At 41.6% G+C, this 19262-nt stretch overlaps 1 protein-coding gene across 18 annotated transcripts in view; it reads right to left on the minus strand.

Moving 5' to 3' along the window:
- The window catches only part of CASZ1 (castor zinc finger 1), a 273107-nt gene that overhangs the window by 240910 nt on the left and 12935 nt on the right, over window positions 1-19262 (minus strand). For 9 of the 18 annotated variants that reach the window (XM_068171698.1, XM_068171686.1, XM_068171688.1 and 6 more), the window contains one exon: window positions 7218-7292. The exons of 8 other annotated variants lie outside the window; for them this stretch is intronic. The gene's annotated coding sequence lies outside the window, so the exon portion shown is untranslated. Of the gene's footprint in view, window positions 1-7217; window positions 7293-16366; window positions 16471-19262 lie in introns of all 18 variants that reach the window. One more of the 18 variants, XM_068171681.1, reaches the window with a different exon arrangement.

Below are 19262 nucleotides of genomic sequence, written 5' to 3' on the forward strand. Positions count from 1 at the left end.
ATGACATGTAGGTGCCTTTCTTCAAGAAGTTTATTAAAAGCATAGAAACCTTTTTTTGGATCCATTGTGCAAAACAGACCTCAGTAAAAAAAATCCTTATGCCTATTGTATGGATGGAGAGACATAAGCCTAGAAGGCAAAATATGAGTCCAAAGCTTGTGGCTGAATGTCTCTTCAGATCCCAGCCCTTTCCCTAGGTTAAATGCTAAACCATTTGCATAAAGGCACAAAACAGTACATCAGGAGAAATTTGGGTGCAGAACATGGGCCACCCAGTATTTCATCCCTTGCTTTAAATGCTAGACTGCCATAGCCCAAAGTATGAAAATAGAAGTGTACACACTGAAACAAGAAAATACAGCTGTCTCCAGGTAGGTGATTTTTTTCTGTACACAGAAAGAATTCCCAAATGAAAATCCACTGATGACTCCAAGATGCCTAAATGAATAACAGCATTGACCAGGTCAAAAGCATATCCATTGCAGCTGAGAGCTGGAGGGTGACACTCCCTCAGATGCAGACCTATACCTTCTGAGAAAACAGGAAAAATAAGTCACCTGTACTGAATCCTAGCAGCTGTCCAACTTTTGCTGTTGTGTTGCATGTCCACACACCAAGGCTGGTAAAGGGTGAATACTTTGCAACCTGGTTGGGCTGTTTTAGCAGAGTGAGGGAATACGTCATGTGGAGAGGTAGGTCTACAGGGGAAGAGAAGGGAACAAACTGCTGCAACAAAATGCCTTTTCAATCTCCCACAGAGAGCAGAGAAAACACAGAAAGCCCTGGGTAACTGGAAGGAACTGGTTCTTGTCACCTCACACACACTGGTCTTTCAGCTGTTAATGATTTCTGTTGATGTGAACATCACCTCCTCTGCATCTTGGCGTATATAATTGAGTGGGTCTGCAATGGGGAGACAGCACCTCCAACTTCCCAGTCAGCACTTACTTACTGCAGCCTAATATCAACTCAAGAAATGTTGCCAAGGTATCCTCTTCTGATGCCATGTTATTGCTCCAGTTTGAAAAAGTATAGAGTGCACCTCCTCGTGCTGACATAATAGGAGAGGACATCACCTTAATTCCACCTCCATTAGACCTCAGAGAGTCGACTGTGACACCCTGACCTCATCAATATTCAAAAGCTTAACAAAAAAAAGGCTATAATTGGGGAAGTCAGAAATAATGTAATGCAGTATTGATTATTTTATGGTAGGATTAGGTGTAATTACATCTCTCAAATTTTATTTTAATGTTACTTTATACTACTTTTAGCCTTTTAAAATTATCCAAAACAGCTCTGTTTAATGGAATGAACATGCCTTCAATTTAAATGTGAAACAGTCTTTTTCTGCTAAAGTGTGACCTCAATATATTTGAAAACATAAATTACTGCTATGTATAAACCATAAAAAATGAATGATGAATTTAATTCTGGTGAAGCGTGAGGGACTGGGAATGCAATGGGGAAATACTGTTTATCCAGAGGAGAGCAGACAGCCCAGGTGGAGAGAAGGAGGCAAAATATGACCTTCTCTAACACTGAATCGGACATGTTGTACGAAGGACTTGACTTTGGACTTACAGACCAAGGGCAAAAATCATTTATTCCCTGGATCAAGTCCTCAGCTGGCCTTGATCAGCATAGCTTCATTGCAATCAAAGGCACAATACTGATTTATGGAGATTTCAGTCCTCTGTATTTGCTTGGTATTTGATTCCCTCCAGCTTTTTTGGATGCGCAGAAACAAATGTTCCAGCCAGAGACCCACAGGGCAACCTCCTAACTCCTCATCTTTCAGACCTCTTTGCACTGCCAGACTAGTGTAAAAGGACCTTTGCATTAACAAGAACAGGGACGTAAGAATCCAACTGAACCCCCTGTCTCTCATTTGCCAGTATCACCTCACCCATTATTAGAACTAATTATATTCATTACTGGGATCTAGGAGCCTTAGCCTTGAACCAAAGCTCAATTACTGAAGAGATGAGACAGCTGAGTGTCCCTACTCAACCTCTGCTCAGAGCCTTTTCTAACACACCAGTGTTTGCATCCCTGGGCATTATCACAAGTGAATTATTAATAAATTATGATAGGCCAAACCTGCTTCCTCAGTGACCATAAATGGATGATTTTTTCCTCTGGGACCCCTCTTTTAAATGGAAACTATGCCTGGACTTCAATGCTGGACTTCAGCAGTGTTATCAAGTCCTCTGAGCAGTTACTGTGCAACTGTAAGTTCAAATTTCATCTTGATAGCAATTCCTATTTCCAACATAAACATTTCCTTGTTTTACCTCTTAATATGCAGGTAAGGAAGAAGGTATGCTGTCATCCATAAGTGAATATAGCAGTTTGAGTTTATGCTTGAGGAAAGGAAAAACAAGGTGGCTAGAAGGGTCACTGATAATAGTCTTACACCTCTTTTGGACCAGTGTGAGTCCAGCCAATTTCTGAACTTGAGCATCTTGAAACTCATGTATCTCATCTTAGCACCTCTTCAAAATGAGAATATGATGGCTGTGTAAAGTTGTAAATGTGGGGATCACTCCTGATAGCTTTGTAAGGCTGTTCTTTGTCCCAGAATTATTGATATGGACTTACGGTGAAGGACCTGCCTGTTTAATCCACAACTTTTCAAAACACCTGCCAGCAGTTCAGTGAATTCAGCAGCCAAACATCCCAGGATGCTCATCAGCTGGAGTTGCTGATTTGCTGCTATCCATTCTTTCAAGTGTTCCCTTATCTGCTTTACATCAACAACCAGGGTGCCAAGATGCTCATTACTTCCTAATGGTCCATATTCCATTTCTATATTTTTCTTCTTAAAGACCAATTAAAAAAAAAAAACCAACCAAAAAAAAAAAAAAAACCAAAAACCAAACAACAAAAAAACCCCAACAAAACTTAAGTATCTCAGCCATTTTAGAATCACCATTGATTCCAGCTCTCTCCTAATTTATTAATGGGCTTACCCTCTCTATTGTATTTCTTTCCCCTGATATACTTGGAAGAGCTCTCATTATTTATTGTAGCCCTTTGGGCCAACATTTACTCCTTCTGCTTCCTACCTACACTGAAAGCTGGAAAGGTTTCTCCATTTGCCTGCTGGCTTCTTCCCCATAGCTGGATGAGTTCAGACATCTAAAGGTTTTCAAATTTGAATATGGAGGAAGTTCTGTGTCATTCCTATTCGAGTCACACAAACTCCAGCAATCCTTGGAGATCAGAAATTGCACATGTTAGCTTGTTCTAGTATCTCAAGAGCAAGGAAATGATGCCGTATTTTAGGAGCAGTCTATCTAATACAGATTCTGTTACCATTACAAGGGCTTTGAAGAAAAAGCACAAGAAATCTGACAAGATTGGACTAAAAATTATTTGAGTCCCCAGAAAACTCCACCAGTTCCAACCAGAAATCAAATAGCCAAGTTCACCATTATAAAATTTCCAAGAGAGCTAGCTGGGTGCATAATTTCCCTGTTTTTAATCTGTATTTTGGGAGAATCTCCACCTGTGAGGACAGTTGCATTTGCTGTAGGATTTACTGGATTTTCTTTCTTTTCAGATAAGCAAATTATTCATAAAACGGAAGTAGGGAAATCCACTCCTCCCTGGCCATGATCAAGTTTCCCATCAATTAGGCAAATTGACATGAGGTTTAACATTTTCTCACTTACAGTTCCAAAAGTACTATAAAAACAATCCCTCAAATTGATACCAAAACTAACCTCACCCTGTAAAGCAAGTTCAGGAAAAGAAGGTAAGATTGCTAGAAAGTTTTACCAGCAATAGAAAATCAGCCAAATACAAAATAGGGTTTTTAAGATTAAGGAAGAGGAATGACTGTCTTCCAACAAAGTATATCACACAGATAGGCACTGAGAGAACACACAGGTAAGATTAACATTCACAAGCCCATTCTAGAGAAAAATTATTTCTACAAAGATTTCAGGTAAATCTCTCTAAATTTCCATATTGTAAAGTAAATGAAGAAGAAGAGGATGTTTATGAAGGCACAAATAAAAGGTGTAGGTGTGCACAAGTGTGTATGTACACCTGTATGCAGCAGGTGCATGTGCGTACACAAAGAGATTAGCCGTGCTTTCCCATTGGTTTTCCTCTACACTTAGTGTGCACCAGTGACAGAAAAGGCTCTCAAATGGCCTTTCACCACCACACAACCAGTCATGCCAGGCTATGCACAGACACTGCTCTCATCCTGACTCAAATTTAGAGCAAGGTGACTAAATAATAACTTTTAATTGTGCTTACTTCCATTTTTATCCATAATTTTTCAAGTTTTATCTGCAGAAGCAGGAGAGTAATCCAGTGAGCAGCAATGATAATCCCAAGGGAATGCCAATCCATGGGGATAGCAAAGGCTCTGTTTCCTGTTTAACGAATGTGCAGTGACTGGTTAGGCAAATTGTGTATCTGCATTTCCTATGAATTTCCCTGACCATATATTCCCAGCTGTGTTTTCTATTTAAAGTTGGCATGATGCATGCTCAGAGAGATCCCAGATGCTTATCCCTAGCAATGAGTACAAATATCAGTTCTCTTAAGATAATTAAATTTATCTGTTATCAAAATCTGTAGTGCAGGAGCACCTACATGTCACAGAGAGCTGAATGGACACATGCTAAGAGGCAGCTCCTAGCTAGTAAAAAGGAAGTCTGAACAAACACACAGAGGAGGGAAACAGAAGCACAGAGATAGAAAGCTTCCCACCCCCTGACCAGGCACACACAGCATGTCAGTGGTTGAGCTAGGAAGGCAGAATTCCTGATCCCCAAATCCGCAAGTATACCATGAACAGCAAAAGGCCTGAGTAGCACTCTTTGGGTAGACCCTCAAAACTCATTACCAAACAGGAAAGATCACCAGCTTCCCTTCCCTGATGCTTCTGTTCTTTACTGTATCAGCACTGGATGGCACAAAAATTCCAAATATAGCAGGTTAGGAATCTCTTGCCTATTCCCTACTTGCCAGCAAAAAAGCTTGTTTTGATATTTGCAGGAGCAAATTAATTTGGTATTCCTGATAAGATCTCAGACACACCCCAATGACACAGCCACAGAGGCTGATAACATCATCAGCTGACTTCTCAGCTCAGCAGCAGTTTTTTCACCCGTTTCTAGGATTATGAAATACATATTTTGTGTGGATGGCTAATGCCAAAGTTACAAAATCTATGTAATTAAGATTAATTTAAGAGCTGGATTGGATCAACTTGTGGCATCCACCCATTAATTAAAAGAAACACTTTGAATTTCAAGCGGCTGCCTTAATAATTCACTCTGTGCTGGCACTGTTAACCTCAAATTGGCAGGTGAGATGTGAGTGCCCAGGTGTGAAAGGCTGGTTCGGGAACGCTGCCTGCATCGGGAGACAGGTGCCCTCTTCTGGAAGGTGCCAACATGCTACCTGTACAGGCTGCTGGATTCCCTGCTTCCATGAATACCTGTACATACACTCCTGGCTAAAAGCATAAAATCTGTGTATGTAAGTTGGTGTAAATGTATGCATGACACACATCTTTCTGAAGACCCACATAAGTTGTGCATAGATGGTTACCTGTGATGATGAAATTTTATGTATTATGTGAAAGTTTATAAAAGTTTGTGCTTTTTACTACATATGCATATGTATATTAGTTCTGCAGAAGATTATGTAATGTCCATATGTGCTAGATTTTATGAGCCATGCAAAACCAACACTGAAATGATTAAGTGTTCAAAGCTGTAGGGAAAGTATTTCAAACAAATGGAAAAAAACAGTGACAAATATTCTGCACAAGTTCATATGGATGGCTTTGTAGGTTATTTAGGTGTCCTGCCTGCCCAGCTCATCTAATCTTTCCACAGAATCTGACCATTTTTATTAACTATTTGCAGTGTCCCAGCATCTAAATTCTTGAATAATCTGGCATTGCCTTTGTTGCATAAACGGGAAGGCAATCTACAAACTGCCCTGAAGAGCTCACAGTTGATGGTATGGAGTGTTAAAACCACACTATATGCTGAAATGTAAAACTTCAGGTCCCAAGATTACCTTTCATTTGAAATGGGTCCATTTACCCCTAGGAATGAAATGAGAAATAACTAAGATTTGGAATAACCTAATTTTTTAATTTGACTATGTTGATCACCTCATGCATGCATGGGAATATGAACAAAGATACGTATATGCACCTTGGGACATACTGATGCATATGCGCATAAGCACATTAATTCAAAGAGGAAGTTAATTTGATAAGATTATATACATGCACATAAAGTGTGTCAAATGTCCAAGGATGTGGAGATATGTGTGTATATATATACAGAAATTGCTTTTAGATGACCATATGAACATGTCTATGTGAAGTCCCTTAAGCAAACTTGTCAGAGAAGACACAGACTGTGTAAACAGCTGGAAAGATACTTAAGACCAAATGTTTTTTCTTACTGTCATGTTACAAAAAAGTTAAGAATCTCTTCCAAATCCAGGCTTCTTTTGGATTCTACAGCTGCCAAGTCTAGTAGTTTTATGTATTTTTTATAATCTGAATTGCTCTCATGCAAAGACATAGTTCTAATTCATTTAGAACAAAATCTCTCCCTCTTCTCTTTATGACAGGGGAAAAAAGTTCACCCCAGCACAGCATGCCGTTCTTTTCAGCACCTTCTGTTGGATGCACTTAGACTGGTCTCTTCAAATATATCCCACCATTTAACTCATAACCATGGCTGAATCAGAGATCAATAAGTCCCTCATAACATCTTCTGCTGGATGAGATGTAAACCAGCCACAGTCTTTCTACCTTATTCTCTCTATCATTCCATCAGCACTCAGCGCTGTCTTGAGTACAAGGCTTTGATCAAACTAGTAGTTTCCCCTCCAGACATCACCATGATACATATACAACTATCCTTCAGCAGGGCAGGCTCCAACACCCCTTTATTAGTAGCTTTGTATTTGCAGAATTGTGGCAAGTACAGGCTGGATAAGAACTTGCATATGTTTAATATAATATAAATAACTGAGTGAGTCCTGGATTTAGATTTACAGATTGGCTATTCCCAATTATATTATCCTTCCTCATTGTGTCTTCTGACAGCCTGATCAAGAGAGGCAATCCAATCATTTACGTTTCTGATACTAAAGCAAGTTACAAACAAAATAATCTGATATAAGAATAATATATAATAACCAGACCGGTATAACCTTACCTGTCTATGAAAGGCAGCCACATCTGGAGTGCAGTATAGCAAATGTTCAGATGGCAAAACTGCAGTCCAGTGTGTCTGCAAGGGAAAGGAAGAATTTGATTAACGTGTTGTCTTGCACCAACTCTAAATCATTTAACAGATTTTATTTTTAAATAGGTACATCTGTAGTTTTACAGCTTACCTATGAAAGGAAGCTAGGGGTGAGAGGACTTGTTCGATGTTACCAGCAAGCAATCCAATAGTAGCTAGAAGTAGAATCTAGAATCTAGCAACACTGCACTGTCTGTATTTCTAGCATCTCTGCTCAGTTATGCTTAAGCCAGAAGGTCACCCAAACGAGCCTGCAGAAACTGGTATAACTAATAACCAGCACAAGTTTCCATGGTGAGGATTATAACATAACCACCTCCTCTGATACCAGCAGATCTCTGCCCCGCTGATAAGCACAAAGCCTACCTGCACCTGAGGCCAGGGAATGGCAGCAGATTTTTAGGTGTCAGTGTACTCTACATGTGTTCTCATTCTTGGGGAAAATGTTCATGATTATTTCATTTTGTGGCAGTAATGGAAAATACATTTTAGTGCTTGTGTTCTGCATTTGCAATTCATGTTCCCATACATGATTACATTAAGTCTGTGTTCTGTCATTTTTGATGAATGTAGCTTGTTTTCTGTAAAAAACAGACTCTGGGATGGAAAGTGACAGAAGTGAAGCTGTAACAAAGGATGATCAATTTTTTATGGCCAGCACCAAATGCGGGGAAAGTCCCTGAATGTCTCTCTGAAGCTGGGGACTCTTCAGTCACGGGCTGAAGTATGACCCATTCCTGTCACCACACTGCTTCTGGCAGTCACAGGGCAGCAGTGGCTAATACTACTTTCTTCTTTTGCCAGAGCTGATAGCTTTTCATTAACAGGTCAGTGGCTGAGAGCAGTTTGGCCTCTGCAAACAAATGTACACTGGTAAAGAGTGAGCAGCAAAGCAGGCAGCAGTGGGTGAGTTTGACTCACTTCTTAGCACTTAGAAACATCTCTGATCCTCTGATATGTTGTGCTGAAAAACTAGCAGAGACCACCCTCTCTCCCAAAGTAAAAAAAAAAAAAAAAAGAAACAGGAGGAGAAGAAAGGCATGAGGAAGGGAAGTGATTTGCTCAAAGTTGGAGGCTCCATTGGAGATATCAGGAGAGCTGGACTAAAGGTGACAACCCAAAGGACTTACTCAACAGTGACTTCACACTAGAAAACCAGAGTAATGCACAGGCTGAAGTATTTAGCTGATCTTATTCAGACAGAGACCTCAAATAAGAAAAATTGATCCCACATATTTGTGGGAACATAGGGTTCTCTGCTGATGGCAGAACAGTTAGGCTTGTGTGTTGTTTTTGTTCAGATGGTCATGAGTTAGATCTTGACCTTGGAGACTCATCAATAACCACCCTGAACCTGGGGAACTGACAAAGTTTTCCTGCTTCATAAAATCTGAGACTAAAGCTTCTTGACACACAACTCAATCCTCTTCTGCTATTCAAAATTCTGACTCAGGCTACAGTGGAAGAAGTTGTAGGGCTGCTGGATTTACTTCTGCCCCCCCTGCCTCCGGGACATGTGCTCTCCACAAGCAGATGGTTTCAGAGATTAAGTTCTAAGGAGGCATTAGCAGGAATATCTGCACACAGCACCCTAGCAGCTGCCTGTGCTCACACCTGTTCTAATTTTCACAGCTTTCAAAGAAACAGTGTCCAAGGCTTTTTTGCCCTTTCCTTTTTAGGAAAATAGAAGCTTTGAGGCCAAATGCAGAGCCAGCTTCTACAGGCACTTAGGGTTTCTTCCCTTTGCAAACAGATTCCATGGAGCTTCTCCTCAGTCCAGATTTTTAGCTATTATAGTCAGGTTCTGAAAGAGAATGCAGCTATTTCCCTAATCCAGAAATTACAATATCAAAGAGAGCTGCATCTTAGGTAGAAGTCAAAAGCCCTTATCACAGGAAAGGAAACTGAAAATTGTTTTTTTGTTTCAGTACTCAAATAAAAATTATTGGATCATAACTGAAAGACTAAGGCATCCACCCTTCACACTTGTGTGTATTTCTTTGGTCATGTTTCTTCTGGTCATCAAATTTAATTCAGAGAGGTCAATAAGAAAAGCAGCAGCAGATATCACTCAGGACTCTAACAGCAGTCTCCAGCTGCTGGGCACATGGGTAAAGAATGTAACCCCAGGTTCTGCGCTACTGATAATGGTGTCTTGTGTGATGTGACATCACTAAATGAAGATGCTGAAGATGCTGAGCTTGAGTCACTTTCTGCAGGAAATGGGAAAGGGATCTTCCTTCATAAGAAGACTTTAGGCACAATGTAATCTGGCACTGGGAAATGCAGCCAGCCCATAAAATTAACAAAAACATCATCAGCAAAGCAATTGTGCTGGAATTTCTCCTGGTTTAGCCATACTCTCCAGTTGCTCACCATCAAAAAAGGAGGTTTTCACAGCCTATTGTGCTAGTCAAGTTGCCACACAACAGATAGCAGAAAAACCTTATATACATACAATAGTGATCACTCGATTCATTCGGGTGTACCTGTCTGTGGGAAGCTAGGAGGAGCTCTTCTTGAGCATTCATGATGTATACATTGAATTCATAGTGCACATAAGCACTTAAAAATGTACCTAGCACTTCTTAGAGTGAAATTGTCTGTGTGCTTGGATGCATGTGTTCCCTGATATTGCTGTTCATAGTCTGTGCATGGAAGTGCTGCAAGTTCTGGCTCCTGTTCTGATAACTGAAGCAAGTCTGATAACAGTTAGAAATCCAATCTACTGAGCAGTGGTATGTCTATCACCAGGTCTGGAATCAATGATGCTTATCCAAAGTGATCCATAGACCTTTTTCCAGACCCAATGTAACACCTACCCTCTTCTACAATAGCCAGCAGGAATGTCCTTTGTCTTACCTCCCTCTCCTACACAACATAATGCAGTGAGGTATAAACATGAAAGGGATGATACTGGTAGCCAAAAACATTCTAAGCAAAGGCATGAGCATCAAATAAGAAAAAAAAAAAAAACAGTAGAAATGACAGAAAAGAGAGATTGGACAAAAAAAAATTTAAAAAAGCAAATATTCGGAGAGGATGAGAAATGTAATGTTCACATAGTCAGAAAAAAGGAATGAATGTTGAGAGGGCAAAGATGGCCAAAGATGACCCTTACTTGCCCATGGCATCATGCCACTACACTATCCCACTGATTCAAACTCTCCTCACAACTCTGCCAGCAGTACTCATTACTTATTAGCAACATGCCATCTGCCTCCACCACTGACAAGGTCCCAACCTTGGAATCAATACAGATCTGTTGGTGACATCTGTTGGGACAGGCCACAGATACCAGCGGCTTTTCACCAAGCACACTTGTTTCAAACAATGCTCAGCTGATACTCAGTTCAGCTGGTGAGCACTGGGCTGACCCTCCATCCCTCCACTTCCTGCACCCCTTGTGGAGGGGATGCCAGCCAGCTCCCCACCCCAGCCTGCACGGTGGGGATGCCAGCCAGACACATGTGCCCCCCACCCCAGCCAGGACATCCCACACAGAGGGGGCTCCAGACGGTTCGCCACTCCAGCTGGAACACCTCGCACAGGGGGGTTGTTTTCTGCAGAAAACAGACTCTGGGATGGAAAGTGACAGAAGTGAAGCTGTAACAAAAGGATGACCAATTTTTAATGGCCAGCACCAAATGCAGGGAAAGCCGCTGAGTGTCTCTCTGAAGTCGGGGACTCTTCAGTCACGGGCTGAAGCACGACCCATTCCTGTCTCCACACTGCTTCTGGCACGCTGCTCCCGGCCCGCTCCTGCCGGAGCGCCCTGCACGGACGGGGCTGCAGCCGCTCCCAAGGCCCCCCGCGGGGCCAGAGCGCCACCTGCAGACCACGGGCCGGTCCCAGGGAACAGCGAGAACCGGGGGCTTCGCTGGCTCCCTCCGTCTACTGCGACAGGACGATGGTCCTGAGGAGAGAATCGGGTGGTTGCAATACCAGCGGTATCGGGTATCTTGTCAGAACAACGGAAAATAAATGGAAAGGGACAACCACGTTAGGCAGGACAGGAAATCCCTGCTGCTGTGTCATATGTGGCTATGCAGAGTCTGTGAGCAGGCAAGCGTGAAAAACCTTCAGTAATTTTTACTGCCATCTTTTTCTCTGAGTACCTGTCTGCCTCCTCTGGCACCTCTTGGAGAGATGCTGGGGCTCTTCTGGAGTTAGCACCTCCACCTGTAAATCCAAGTCTGCCACTCATCCAGGTGTGCATTCCCCAACAGCTTCCACCAAGCTGAAGTGCTGTATGCCAGTGGACCTTCAACAAGTGCCAGTATTCCATTCCCAAACACAAAGATCCAGGTGCTCCCTAATACTCTATACATTGAAAAACTAGTGAAATCATGCAATGAACTGCACTTCCCATAAACGGTTTCCTTCAGATAAGACTTTGATTTTACTTTTTGACACTTTGGAGAAGCTCAAAAACAGCCTAGAAAAAAATCATTAAAACTCTGTATGCACTTGCATAATTCTTGCAATAATCTTCTTGACCCTGCCTTGCTCCTTAAAGAGAAATTTAATATCCCTTCCTCCCCACAGGAAGGTGGACAATATTTGGTATCAGGATTACAAACATATTTTGCAGATCAACACAACAGCCCGATCTAGAGCTCTAGAGCTGTTAGAGGTGAAAGTGGTTCCTGCCTATCAAGGAAAGGAATGTCTGTCTTACTCTTCCACAAAAAAGAATGAACAGACCTTCAAACTGTGGCAGACAGAATGGCAACATCTCATCTGGGTTAGAGTTTTCTCCCATCAATTACATCTTTTTTATCCAGTCATAGGACTTCACAGGTTTGATGTGATCCTGAGGCAGCAGGAGATGATGCTTTGGCAGATGTATGAGATAAAAACCACTTCCAATGAAACACACTAAATTTCTTTAGAAAGCAGTTCTAATGAATTTAGGTGAAATATGGAATATAACCAAAAACTCAGCCAGATAGAGTGTGGCCTGGAGGAGTTCTGGCTGCTTGATTGGGGATTGTAAAGGTCAGCGGTCTGTGTGCCCCTCGGCAGACCTTTGCCCTCCCTCTGCCATCAGGGTGGATGGATGCCGTTAGTCAGGTCACACTTTGATCCCCAGCCAACAATTACTCCCAGCCCCACATAACGATTTATGAAGCATTGCAAGGGCACTGTGTGACACTGCCAGCATCACCCAGTGACATGGCCATGTCCTCTCCATTGGACACCAGACCTGCACTCCTTTCTTCCCCTACTGACAATTTCCTCACATCTGGTAGCAACACATTGAACAAAACTGGCAAGCCACCCTCGGGACCAGCAGAGTCAATCCCATGCCAATGCCATTGGGATTTGCTGCTCTCCTAAAATGTTAGTGCTACTGTATCAGATTCCAGCGCCATATCCTTTTCATCTCTCTTTCTATCATGGTCTCTGAGGACACTGGTGAGAGAGAATGGCCATATAGCCTGGGCAAAGGGATTAGCATTAGGAACCCAAAGACCCAGCTCTGTCACTGGGACTCTGCCATAACAACTTCATCCACCAGTGCCTCAGTTTCCCCATGTGTAAAATGAGGATAATGATAATGACCTACCTCAAAGGGTGTGGTTTGCAGATGGGTTAGCGACCAGCAATACAGAAACACCCCCCATCAATAAACAACCCAGCTTGGCACTGAAGGCACTGAGGGTACTGCATCCTTCCCTCACTGATCCTGCTCAGGAAAAATCTGCTTGCCAGAGCCCTCCTGCCTGCGACTGCGCAAATGACCAGCCAGCTCCATCCTCATCGAACCATCCTGCGTCTATTTGATAAAGACGAATATTGCTTTTTAAATAAATATAAAAACTCCGTTTCCTCCTTGGTGAGTTCATTTTGAGTCATTTTATATCTCTCCTCCCCCTATATTTTTCCCCAAATAATGTGATTAAGTGAGTCAGCGTTCTGCTTTCCCTGACAGCCTCTGGATTTAATTCAGTTTGAGGACTGTGACCTTTGACTCCTTTTTACTATACTAACATAGCTAAGAGAACACTTAGTGATTTCTCCGCTTCGTACTGGGAGAGTATCTGGTGAAGGGTGAGGAGGGGGAGTAGGGGTGGAGGGGGGAGGAAGAGAAACAAACTTTCACATAAAATTATGGTATATGGATAATTGAGAAGTTTAAAAACATGAATCTAATTGTGCTGTCCCTTGAGAAGCAGATATTGAGCTATCCTATAAAAGGCTTGGAGTATCCCAATGGTGATTTATTGCTAAATCCTAGTATTTTTCAATACATTATAGTTTTTAAATTGTGTTTAAATTGAGTGTAGAAGAGCAGAGGCCATTAGGAGATGCAGAAATGATGATTATATTTAAATATTCATGCACGCAGTACCTTATTATTGAATCTGAACACTAACAAAATCAATATTAAGTGCGGTTTGACATGAATTTATTTATGAATTTCGACTTTCTAAGTACTGTATTTTTTCACTCAAAAATTGTGAGTATAATGTAGTAATGATATCAAAACAGAGTGTCAGAGAGCATTAGCTGAGGAGGTTATAAACCTCCATATTACAGGGCCCCATATTGCCCTCAAAAGTGCTTAGTGCACAAAACCAAAATGTTGTGGGGTTGTTTTTTTTTTGTTTTGTTTTTTTTTTTTTTTTTTTTTTTTTCTAAGACACGTAAATACAGACACACACATTTGCTCAGAAATAGGAAGGAAATTCTCAGTCGGAAATTGCACTGCAGTGGCTTTGATTGCTCTCTGAGGCTGCTTCAGGGACCAGGCAAACTGGGATTTGAAAGCTGACAAACCTGAATGGAGTGCTCTGGGCATGTGGTTTGTGGGGGCACTTCAGCACTTTGAGGGGAAACTGGCAAAAAGAGAGCAGCTCACAAGCACAGGGTGTAGCCAGGGTCCCAGTCAAATCCATTAGTCTGCACCAAGAACCCACGACTCCTGTCTCACACAGCAGCGCTGGGTCAATCACATCAGGATCCCAGAAGGCAACACCAGTCAGTATTCTCATTAAAAGTGTCTGGTGATAAGTTGTGCTCAGATTGGCTAGTAGGTCTGGTAGAGAAAGGTTCTTCACTAATGTATGCCATCAAAGAGAATGGAAACAGTTTGGGAGTCCCTCTTCATAAGCAACATGGCAGGTGCCTTGAGCAGTTTTCACTTAAAATGGTGCAAATATGAGAAAATTGGCTAGAAATCACCCCCTTAGTTCTCTCAAAAAATATGATTCTATAGTTTTCATGGTTCCTTTCTAAGGTACATCTCAAGCAGGGCACTTGGTCATCAGGTTGGAACTTCCCCAGGAAAGAGATAGACAGCTTTTGAAAGCTTGGCACTTGATGCCACTCATTTAATGATGCCCATGATCATTTAGTAAGCAGCATTGCAGCAAATCCCCCTGCTCCTTGTCCTTTCAATTTCCATACTGCTACTCCATTACTGTTGCCAGCTCTGGACACTTGGTAGGTTTTTTGATGGAGCTACCACTCCCTCCTGCTTAAATGAACAGAGATTTCAGCAGTGGAAGACAGAAGTCTTGTTGGTAATGGGGAGGGGAACAGGAAAAATTCAGACTAAAACCTTGACATAAGGGGATGCAAAGGAGGGGCTTGTGCAGATCTATCTACAGTTAAGTGATCTATATTAAAAACTACTGCCCTTCCTCCCCTAACAATTAATTTTAAATGTGATAAGGATTAGGAAGATTCATTTACTGTTGTCAGGAATCTGGACTGAGCCCTCCACATGCTGTATTGTACATCCTTCTTTGAGTCCAGCCTTGGTTCAAAATACTACAGAGCCCACAGGAGATTCTCACCTCACTTCCTTTCTTTACTATAAAACACTCCTCTCCTGGCATCACACCCAATAAAAAGAAAGGGTTATCTTTTCTGCTTGGGAGCCATATATCTATAAGTATCATACCACTTAAAGTAAGACAAAACAATTTTGGCAGCTCTCAGTCCAGACCATTGCCAGAAGCCCACTAGGGGCAGCAATAGATACCACAGCACCAGGATTTCCTTGTCCTTGATCTCTGTAGAGACAGATACATAAACAAAAACAGTCTGACAGAAGAGAAACAAAATTCAGTTTTGTCTGATTTTTGACTATGACCAGGAATCAATATACTTACTGAATCCAATGCAAAGCCATACTGCCTTCAGTAAAACTGAGGACCAGATATTCAAAGGGTTAGTACTTAACAGGGCTCAAGCATTTCATTTGAAGCAGATTGTTGAAGAGCACAGCCCAACATACTTATAGTTTTCTCAGGTCTCTATAATATCAGGTATTGGCAAGCAAGAGTCAGGGATGCCAAGCAAACTGTACAGCAGGAACGGTCTGCAGTCGTAAGGGAAACCTCTTCTGCTAGGAAGTCTTGGTAAGCCATTCAGCAAAGTGAACAGCATTCTGCAAAGTACAAGCTAAAGACAATATATCCCTAGAAGTCCTTTTTAGATACAGAATTGCTGCTGAGATGATTCTTTCCTTCCACCTTATTCTCAGGCTTGCTTCTCTCTTCTGTGCTCATGCTAGCATTTCCCAGTACAGCCTGCCAGGCTCTTAATGGATTGGCAACATTCTTCAGGGACTGGACTCGACACAGAAACACATGTAACATATCCCCTCTTGGAAGAGGTTTGATCATAGAGCACTGACATCATGGCAGATCACACTGCCTACACAGAGGCCATACACGACAGGGCAAGCAGCAGCAAAAACATCACTCATTAAAATTAATTCCTTTCTCATTTTCATCTTAAAGGGAATGCTCAGATTTACTGGTCTCAGCTGAGTCTCTGATGGATAGAGGTCTGCATTAACAAAGCCCAGGATATCCTATTTGCCTTGGTTTATGCTCTGCAGAAAGTATTAATTAAGTGACTTTTCCAGGCATGAGAACCAATGAAAGATGCCAAGACTAGGGGACAGCATTGGAAAAGATTTTGCGGGTCACTCTGAAGTTCCTGTTACTGCAAGCATCCACATTGTATCCACTTCTCTTTGTTAAACCCAAAGTGAAGCTGTAGGATTCCAGGGAACACCCATCCTGATGAAAACTCACCATCTAAAAGCCTTGAGACATCCCAATTTGACAATGAACCAAACCAGCAAGAGCATCTGGGTGTCAGAAGATAAAGCCTTGATCAAAATCAGGGAATCACAGCACTGAAAACAGTAAAAACATATGGAAATGTTTTCTATCATGTTTACAACCCTGCAGAGTCAAAGGATGCTACATGGAGAAAAAGGCGAGGTGGGGGGGTGGAAGAATTTTGTAAGCATAATGCACAGAAAAAGTGATGTGCCCAAAGTATATAAACTTTGCAACAGTTTGGAATCAAGATTGCCAACAAACTGCCTTAATCACAAGCTCTTAGTTCTGAACTCAAAGTATACCCTTGGTAAGAGATGCAGTATACAGGGCACTTGAGAACATTCAATACCCAACCTAACTCTAAGCTTTTGGTAAAAATAGACAGGTCTTCACCACACCATGGCCTCTATCAGCTCCTCTTGTGGTAATAGACAGGACAGCTTAGATGCCTTGGGAGAAGACACGAGACTAAAGTGTCATGGTTTGATCCAGGTAGAGCAATTCCACATTTCTCATGAGATTTCTTTCTCAGAAATGCTAAACACCATCTTGGAAACTCTGCACACAAGAGATGTCTAATGCTGGCATTATTTCTAACACTAACAACTCATTAAGTTTTTCCACTATGCATCTGTATCAATATTTTAACACAACTGTTACAAGGAAAATTGCTTTTTTTTTGTGTGTGACTGTGTCTCTTTCCTCTCCTCCTCTCTCATTAAATGAGCATGACAGATTTTATCCTACTCCATAACTAAGTGAATATCTCAGAAATCTTAAATCCCCAAAGCACAGTGATGGGTTCTGAAAGCTCTCCAGTGGTGTGGAGTATGAACAAACTCAATGGGCTTTGATTGTTCTTTCCCCTTATTGTAACTGCAAGCACGCTGCTGTTAGAGTGCAAAACAATGGGATCAACACGAATCTCAGTAGGAGATAAAGAGCCCAATGCACAACTTACCGCTGTGAGATTCAGCAGTACAAACACAACAGGACTAATTTCTCAGGTAAGGTTGCCTAGATCAGTGTAACACCACCACCAGGTTGGTTCTGATAATCTGACAGCTGGCTGAAGTTGGTTTTAGAGGCAAATAAGGAGCAGGGCAACGGGGGGGATCCATTACATTAAAATGGAAGTCAGAAATCAGGATATGGATTGCACAATCTATAGATGGAAAAGGAGTAAAAAGGTCCCATCCAGATCAGTTCCCACTATGAGCAGACCAGCCATTTACGGGTATTTGGAGATATGACTAAAATGCATTAATGAAAGGTAATTACTTCAGAAGATCAGCATAGACAAAATGGTCCATAGCAGGGGCAACAAGCAGAGTGTTCTCAGAACCAAGGGGGGGAAATTATCAGGGAACTGATAAAAAAAGAACAACAACAACAAAAAACCAACCAACCAACCAAAACCAACTGAATAAACAACCTGAAACAAACACTAACAATCCCCAAAACAAAACAAACAAAAAGCCCAACCCCTAAAAAGAAGAAACTGGATATCTTTTACATGGAATATTCACCAGCATTTTTAAGAGGTGGGTGGCAGAGAAAATGCTATCACCAAGGAAAAAAATCCAAATCCTCTTTTCCAGTAAATCGATGTATTTTGCTCTAATTTTATTAGGAATATAAAAGGAGCCTTTAGAAAAGTGCTTAGAGAGCAGAAAGAAAAAAGAAGAGATAGGGAAGGCTAGCAGTGGAAACATTAGTCTGTCTGTATTAGGAATCCCATACTCACATTTTATTGTTACTGTCAGGATGCAAAAGGCAGCGCTTAAAACAAAATAATACATAATGTATTACAGGGGCATAAACATCAGCAGTCATTTTTATTTTAAAAAGAAAGTGCAAAAAAAAAAAAAAGGGAGATAGCTTGCAAGTGAGGGATCCAAGGTGCAGCATTTATATCTGTGTCCACTGAGATAATCAAAAAGGTATTAGAGCAGCTGATGGAACAGAGTACCACAAAGGGCTCCTCAGCAGTTTACCACTGTTCTCATTACAAGGTGGCTGTGGAAGCTCTTTCAAAGAAATCACTGGGTCAATTTTTAGGTTGGGTGGGAATTTACTCCAACTGTAAAGATGAGATAATATTTAGGGAAACAAACTCCATGCTTCTGAATGAGTAGTAAAGAAAATGGGTTTTGTACATTTGTGCATGTTTTAGCAGAGAGTGAGGAAAGATGCAGAAATAAGAGTAATTTATGTTTTTCAGCCAGGCCTTTTCAATCATTACTTTTTTAGAGTGCTTGCTTTAACTATGTTCACTTCTGCTTTTTTAGAGTTTGTTTTCTTGATCTCTGCACAACAGACCTGAACCTAAATCGAGCATCTTTTGTCATGGCCATAATATAAATAAACAAGCTTTATAATACTTGCCTGTCCACTGTCACAGGAGTAAGCAATGTGTGTTCCATCGCTCTTGTTTGATGCGACTACTGGGGGTAAGGAGGGTCTCTACTCATATGGTTTTATCTCAGAGTCATCTTCCAGCAGAGACTGTCCCATATTCCAAACCTCCCATTAGCTACGCTCTACTTCAGCCCTGCTTTCTGTCCCTGCAGCTTCATGGACAGGGATCAGTCTTGCCCCTGCCTGGGCTCCTACACCATGCAAACTGCACAGCTGGTCCCATCTGCCTTGTTCAGATTCCGGTTCCAACGCTACCTGCTCAGAAGGAAAAGGGGACTCCTTTTCTCTAAGAAGTTTCTACAGCCACACCTGCTTTTGAGAGCAGTCCTAAACCCAGGAATGCAAAGAACACAATGTAACAGTGGAAAGTGTGTTGAGCTGCAATTAAGCAGCACTGCAAGGGGGATGAAGAGGATTTTAAATACAGAAAATATCTTCTTTA

The sequence above is a fragment of the Anomalospiza imberbis genome, chromosome 23 (assembly GCF_031753505.1).
Source record: "Anomalospiza imberbis isolate Cuckoo-Finch-1a 21T00152 chromosome 23, ASM3175350v1, whole genome shotgun sequence".
NCBI lineage: Eukaryota > Metazoa > Chordata > Aves > Passeriformes > Viduidae > Anomalospiza > Anomalospiza imberbis.